Consider the following 8,152-nt stretch of genomic DNA (forward strand, 5'->3'; position numbering starts at 1 on the left):
CCAAATCCCCCAGATCTCCTATAAAGAATCTCATATCACAAAAGTGAGAAATAAAAGCAGACAAATCTAATAAGGAAAAACAAACAGGAAGAATTCAACATGAGGAGATGCAGAAGCAACCTCCCAATGAAAGGAAAAGAGGAATACCCAGAAAGAGAGATAGGTAGAAGAGATATAAGCCAACTATCAGACACAGAATTCAAAAAAATGGTTATTATGAAACTTAATGACCTTGACAGCCTCAGAGAAAACTACAATGAACTTCAGGAAAATTACCAACAACTCCAAGGAAACTACAAAGAACGTCAGGGAAGCTACAAGGAATTTACAGAGAACTATACCAGCATAAAAAAGAAAATTGAAAATATCAATAAGAACCAGGAAGAAATGAAGAATATAAACTCTGAATCGAAGAATACAGTAGAATCAACCAAAATCAGGCTAAATGAAGCAGAAGATCGGATCAGTGAATTAGAGGACAATGTAGAAAAAAATTCCCAGACAATACAACAAAACGATAGAAGATCAAAAAAGAATGAAGAGAGTTTAAGAGAACTGCAGGACAACATGAGACAAAACAACATTAGAATCATAGGGGTAAAAGAGGGAGAAGAGGAAGTAAAAGGGATAGAAAACCTGATTGAAAAAGTAATGATAGAAAATTTTCCTAACTTGATGAGAGGAAAAGTTATGCAAACCCAGGAAGCACAGAGGGTCACAAGAAAGATAAACTCAAACAGGACCACCCCAAGACACATCATAATTAAAATGGCAACATTCGAAGATAAAGAGAGAATCCTAAAAGCAGCAAGAGAAAAACAGCAAATAACATACAAGGGAGCTCCGATAAGGCTAGCAACTGACTTCTCAACAGAAACGCTACAAGCCAGATGGGAATGGCAAAAAATATTTCAATCAATGAAAACAAAGGCCTACAACCAAGAATACTCTATCCAGCAAGGCTCTCATTTAAAATAAAAGGTGAAATAAGGAGTTTCTCAGACAAAGAAAGACTAAAAGAATACATCTCCACCAAACCAGCATTGCAAGAGATGCTAAAGGGAATGCTGTAGCAAAAAGAAGAAAATAAGAGAAAGAGAGGAACACAAGTACAAAGGGAAATGAATAAATACCTATCAATAATAACCTTAAATGTAAATGGATTAAATGCTTCAATTAAAAGACATAGGGTAGCAGAATGGATACAAAACACACCTCAAAACAAAAGATTTACACAGACTGAAAGTGAAGGAATGGAAAAAAGTTTATCAAGCAAATGGACATGAAAAAAAAGCTGGGGTAGCAGTATTTGTATCAGAAAAAACAGACATCATAACAAAGGCCATAATTAGAGACAAAGAAGGACATTGCATAATACTTAAAGGAAACATCAACCAACAAAATATAACCCTTATAAACATAAATGCACCCAAAATAGGAGCACCCAAATATGTAAAGACAATTTTGAAAGACTTCAGGAAAGATATAGACAACAACAGATTCATGGTAGGAAACTTTAACACACCACTGTCAACAATAGACAGATCTTCAAAACAAAGAAACAGCAAAAACACTGAGGCATTAAACAACACCCTGGACCAAATGCACTTAGTTGATATATACAGAACATTTCACCCCAAAGAAGCAAAATATACATTCTTTTCAAGTGCACATGGAATATTTTCAAAGATAGACCACATTATAGGACACAAAACAAGCCTTAACAAATTCAAGAAAAGTGAAATTATATCAAGCATCTTCTCAGATCACCACGGCTTAAAATTGGAAATTAAATTTAAGGAAAAAAGTCAAAAAATTTCAAACTCATGGAGAATAAATAACGTGCTATTAAATAATGAGTGAGTTAACAGCGACATCAAGGAAGAAATCAAAAAGTTTCTGTAAACAAATGATAATGAACACATGACAACTCAAAACCTATGGGATACAGTAAAAGCAGTCCTGAGAGGAAAGTTCAGAACAATACAGGCCTACCTAAAAAGGGCAGAAAAATCTCTAATAAAAAATTTAACCCTACAACTACAAGAACTAGAGGAAGAACAACAAGCAAAGCCCAGTTCAAGTAGAAGGAAGGAAATCATCCAGATCTGAGCACAATTAAATGATTGACTAAACTAACAATTCAAAAGATCAATAAAAATAGAAGTTCATTCTTTGAAAAGATAAACAAAATTGACAGGCCTTTAACCAGGTTCATCAAGAAAAAAAGAGGACCCAAATAAATAAAATCAGAAACGAAAGAGGAGAAATCACAACTGATACCATAGAAATACAAACAATTATAAGAAACTATTACGAACAACTGTACCACAAAAATGTGAAAACCTAGATGAAATGGACAAATTTCTGGAAACATATATTCTGCCAAAACTGAATCAAGAAGAAGCAGAAAGCCTGAATACACCAATAACAACCAGTGAAATTGAAACTGTAATCAAAAAACTCCCGGAATACAAAAGCCCTGAACCGAATGTCTTCACAGGTGAATTTTACAAAACATTTAGGAAAAAAATAACTCCTATCCTTCTTGGACTATTCCAAAAAATCCAAAAAGAGGGAAAACTCCCAAACTCGTTCTATGAAGCCAGTATTACCCTAATTCCAAAACCAAGTCAAGACACAATAAAGAAAGAAAACTACTGGCCAATATTGCTGATGAACATAGATGCTAAAATCCTCAACAAAATATTGGTAAACCGGATCCACCAACACATTAAAAGGATTATACACCACAATCAAGTGGGATTCATCCCAGGGATGCAAGGATGGTTTAATATTCGCAAATCAATAAATGTAATGCACCACATAAACAAAATGAAAGAAAAAAATAACATGGTAATATCAATAAATGCAGAAAAAGCATTTTAAAAAGTACAACACCCATTTATTATAAAAACACTCAGCAAAATGGGAATAGAGGGAGCAGACCTCAACATAATAAAGGCTATATATGAGAAACCTGAAGCCAACATCATACTCAATGGCCAAAAACTGAAAGCATTTCCCCTGATATCAGAAACAAGACAAGGATGTCCACTCTCTCTACTCCTATTCAACATAGTCTTAGAAGTTCTAGCCACAGCAATCAGACAAGAAAGAGAAATAAAAGGCATCCAAATTGGAAAAGAGAAAGTAAAATTGTCATTATATGCAGATGACATGATAGTGTACATAAAAAACCCTATAGACACCATGAAAAATCTACTTAACCTAATAAGTGAATTCATCATAATAATAGGGTATAATGTCAATGTTCAGAAATCGGAGGCATTTCTGTACACCAACAATAAAACATCAGAGATAGAAACTAAAAGGAAAATCCCATTTACCACAGCAACAAGAAAAATAAAGTACCTAGAAATAAACTTAACCAAGGATGTAAAAGAACTTTACCAACAAAACTACATAACAGTGAAGAAAGAAATTAAGGAAGACATAAATAAATGGAAACATATACCATGTTCATGGGTGGGAAGAATCAACATCATTAAAATGTTCATACTACCCAAAGCATTTATAGATTCAATGCAATTCCTATTAAAATACCAACGACATATTTCTCAGACCTAGAACGAATACTTCAAAAATTTATAAGGAACCAAAAAGGAGCCCGAATAGCCACAGCAATCTTGAAGAAGAACACAGTAGGAGGAATTACAATACCTGATATCAAACTATACTACAAGGCCACGGTAATCAAAACAGTCTGGTACTGGCATAAGAACAGACATATAGGCCAATGGAACAGGATAGAGAACCCAGAAATAAACTCAGGTCTATATGGTCAACTAATAATCAACAAAGGGTGCAGGAACATAAAATGGAATGAGAAGAGCCTCTTCAACAAATGATGCTGGGAAAACTCGACAGGGACATGCAAAAAAAATGTAACTAGACCACAAACTTACACCATAAACCAGAATAAACTCAAGATGGATCAAAGACTTAAATGTAAGTCGTGGCACCATAAAAGTCCTAGAAGAAAACATAAGCAGGAAAATTTCAGATATCCCATGTAGCAACATTTTCACTGATATATCTCCTAAGGCAAGGGAAATAAAGGAAGGAATAAACAAATGGGACCTCATCAAACTAAAGAGTTTCTGCTCAGCAAAAGAAAACATCAGCAAGATGAAAAGGGAACCAACTGTATGGGAAAATATATTTGCCAATGATACCTCAGACAAGGAATTGATCTCCAAAATATATAAAGAACTTATACAACTCAACACCAAGAAGACAGACAACCCAATTAAAAAATGGGCAAAGGACCTGAACAAACACTTCTCCAAAGAGGACATACAGGATGCTCAACATCACTAGCCATCAGAAATGCAAATAAAAACCACAATGAAATACCACCTCACACCAGTCAGAATGGCCATCATCAACAAATCAACAAACAACATGTGCTTGCGAGGATGCAGAGAGAAGGGAGCCCTGGTTCACTTCTGGTGGGAATGCAGACTGGTGAAGCCACTATGGAAAACAGTTTGAAACTTCCTCAAAAAACTAAAAACGGAACTGCCTTTTGAACCAACAATTCCATTACTAGGACTATATCTGAAAAATCCTGAAACACCAATTAAAAGAGTCTATGCACTCCTATGTTCATAGCAGCACAATTCACAATAGCCAAGTCCTGGAAACAACCTAAGTGCCCATCTATAGATGAACTGATCAAAAGACTGTGGTACATTTCCACAATGGAGTACTACGTAGCAGAAAGAAAGAAGGAACTCCTACCATTTGAAGCAACATGGATGGAACTGGAGAGAATTATGCTTAGCGAAATAAACCAGGCAATGAGAGAAAAATACCTTATGCTATCACTTATTACAGGACACTAATGAACAACACAAACAAATGAGCAAAATTGAAACAGAGGTATGTGAACAAGGTGTAAACTAACAATGGCAAGGGGAAAGAGGGGAGGGAGAGAAGGGGAAAAGAAGGGGAAAGGTCTAGTCAAAGAACATGTATAAGTGACCCATGGATATGGACAAGTGGGCAGGGACTGACTGTGGGAGAAAGGGTTGGCAGGGAGTGGGGAAGCAATAGGAAAAAAATGTGGGACAAATTTAATAGATAAACAAACAATTTTTTTCTTTCTTCTTTCTTTCCTCTTTCCCTCTCTAGTGGGGGGAGGAGAAAAGAAGGAGAAGGAAAAAAGAAAATATAAAGAATGGAAATGCAACTCCAGTGAATATTAGAAGGACAAAGATTTTCCTTCACGCTGTATATTTTTTCTTCCTACTTGATCCCTCCAGAAATTGGCACCCTTAAGAAGTAAGTAATGACATAAGGTTCTTTGCATGAAAATTATAAGACCAGTTGTTAATAGAGGTCTTGTCGACCAAGACTTTGACTGGAATGTCATGTCTAAAAAAGACATGCTTGGGCTCTCTGGTTGTTACCAAAAGCCCTAAGGAACCAAGGGTGACCTTAGAAGGTAATAAAAGCCCACGAGTAAAAAGGCTTGGTACCTAGATTAGATGTGTGGTCCATGGCAATCTTTCCAGGGAAAGAATGAAGGTTACTTTCCTGAGATATGACTAAAAGGGACCTTAAAGCACAATGGAAAACCTGAAGGACTTGGAAAAGACAGGTGTCTACAGACAGGGCTGAATGGCAGGTAAGGTACATGGCTCAACTTCGGCGTCCCGAAGGGCAGACTGAAGGTCACCCTAAGTGTTCCATGTGTAAGTTCCAGCAAAGCAGACTTAAAGATCAGAAGTGATCATTTGCTGCTCTTGTTGAGTTCATGCAAATGAACAGGATAAATTAAAAATGGACATAATACAGTCCCTTTAATGACAGGGTGGGTAGGCTGAGGGAGAAAAATCATGACCCAAGGAAAATCACAACACCCATTGGTAGACTATAAAGTAATACAGCTAACCATCGTTAAAGTCTTTTCATTTAAAGTTATCTAGCATTTGTAAATTAAACTAGATCTGTGACATCATCAAAGATGCTTAATTTACAGGCAAGAAGAATGTCAAACGCCTTGCAACTGGATGTCTTCCCATCAAGACAGGTTTACAGAACTAGAGAATGGTTTGTGGGTTATACTACATAAATTAACATGTGTTTTCTGTTTTCAAAGGGTATAAGCCTAGGATCTCACTACCTGAGTGATTGTCTGTACATATAGGCCTCACTTAATCCTGTTTGCATTGCTGCCTCTTGAGACTCAACGGTTTGGCTGTACCAAGTGGCTGGTTGGCGAAGAATGAGATGGTCTGTGGGCTTCACCTTAAAACAGATCTCTCTTTTCTATTCCAATGGCTTGGACAGAAAAGACCCAGAGGCCTAAGAGGAGGGGAACCTAAAATATTTCCCTCAGCCCAAGCTAAATACAATGAACAAAAGGATTCTGGATGAATATGATGTGCCTGGCACACCTTCCTCCAAAGAAGCCCCTCTTTTTTTTCCCCTAATTGGGGACGTTGAAAAATTAATACCTGCCTTTTGTCATCTAGTGGTTATAGATTGAATAATGCCTTCTAACCCTGTTGCCAAATCTGTTGCCCCCAGAATACAACAAGGATGCCAGCCTGTTAAACCAAACACGCTGTGGTCTGGGGACAGCCAGCTGATCCAGAGTCTGCACGACCCTTCCTCATGTGGGAAGGCCACCCTCCCCTCCACATCCCCACTCTTATTAAGGATTTTTGGACCCAAGGATAGGTAGGACGATGACCACTCCCAACTTGAATCAGCTAGAAGAGCAGGAGACCGTCGCCCACTCTCCTCTATAAGATTACAAAGGGTCTAAAGTCTGGGGCGTTGGGAGGATGTTACTTTTTTTATTTTTGTAAAAAAAAATCAATTAATGAAGTAATTCCAAAATAATAGTAACATAAGAAAGGGAGAAACTGGAGAGATTGCATGCAGGAACCATGGACATGGACTGGGGAAGGGAGGGATTGCTGGGGGAGGGGGGTGCTGGGTGGAGGGAACAAAGGGGAAAAAATGGAACTATTGTGATAATATAATCTATAAAATGTAATTAAAAAATCTAAAAATGGAACTGCCTTTTGTTTTTTTTTTGTTTTGTTTTTTTCTTTAAGAACATTTATTTGTACCTCTAGAGCAAAACAGGGAAATGGTATGTTTGTACAAACCATACTTTTATGAAATGGATCCTCATACCACATTCTTTTTAATATAGGCTTGTTGCTGAAACATTATTCCTGGATTTTCAAATTGCAGCCAACCATGGTTACCTCTGCTACTCTGTTTTGGCCTTCATAGCTGCTTCCTCTCTGAGACGAGCTTTCTTTTCTAAATTCAGGCTTGTTAAAGACTCGTGTCGTTTGGCAGCCTTCTTGCCCTCAATAACCATCAGGATGCATCCTCCCACTCTTCACCCGCATCTTGTTCTTTGCAGCATCAAGCATCTCAAACGAGACAGTCTCTGGGATTTCCTCTTCTTTTTTGAAGCGACCTGACCATATCAGGATCTTTCTCTCCCAATCTGTAGGTTTGTGTAATGGCATTCGGTGGCTGTAAGTGTAGGATGGAGTTTTTGGACTTTCCTGTGGTTTGGTGCAAAATATATTTATTCTCTTCAAATCAGAGTTTCTGATAAGCCTTAGAAATGAGGAAGCATCTCTTTCATGTAACCTAAAATAATTTCCAGCCGCCAGCCGCAGGCCACGGAGGCTCCCCATGGCCGCCTACTCCGCGAACCAGCAGAGAACCTCGGGTGAGGCGGTGGCGCAGCAGCATTCAATGTCACCCAGTGTCACAAAGGGTAGGACGTAGGCCTGGAACTGCCTTTTGATCCAGCAATTCTGCTGGGATTATACCCAAAGAATCCTGAAACACCAGTTCAAAAGAACCTATGCAACTCTATGTTCATAACAGCATTATTTACAATAGCCAAGTGCTGGAAACAACTTAAGTGCCCACCAGTAGATGAGTGGATCAAAAACTGTGGTACATTTACACAATGGAATACTATGTAGCAGAAATAAAGAAGGAACTCCTACTCTTCACAACAACATGGGTGGAACTGGAGAGTATTATGCTTAGTGAAATAAGCCAAGTGGTGAGAGACAAATACCAAACTTCCGGTCAAGATGGAGGTTTATACTGACACACTCTGTCACCCTCCACAACT

General features: G+C 37.8%; 1 pseudogene; it reads right to left on the reverse strand.

Moving 5' to 3' along the window:
* Nucleotides 1-7,096: 7,096 nt before the first annotated feature.
* LOC149996271 (protein FAM162A pseudogene) lies at nucleotides 7,097-7,786 on the reverse strand (annotated as a pseudogene).
* Nucleotides 7,787-8,152: the final 366 nt, after the last annotated feature.

Source organism: Furipterus horrens, unplaced genomic scaffold (assembly GCF_987537825.1).
Source record: "Furipterus horrens unplaced genomic scaffold, mFurHor1.1.pri manual_scaffold_12, whole genome shotgun sequence".
Lineage (NCBI taxonomy): Eukaryota > Metazoa > Chordata > Mammalia > Chiroptera > Furipteridae > Furipterus > Furipterus horrens.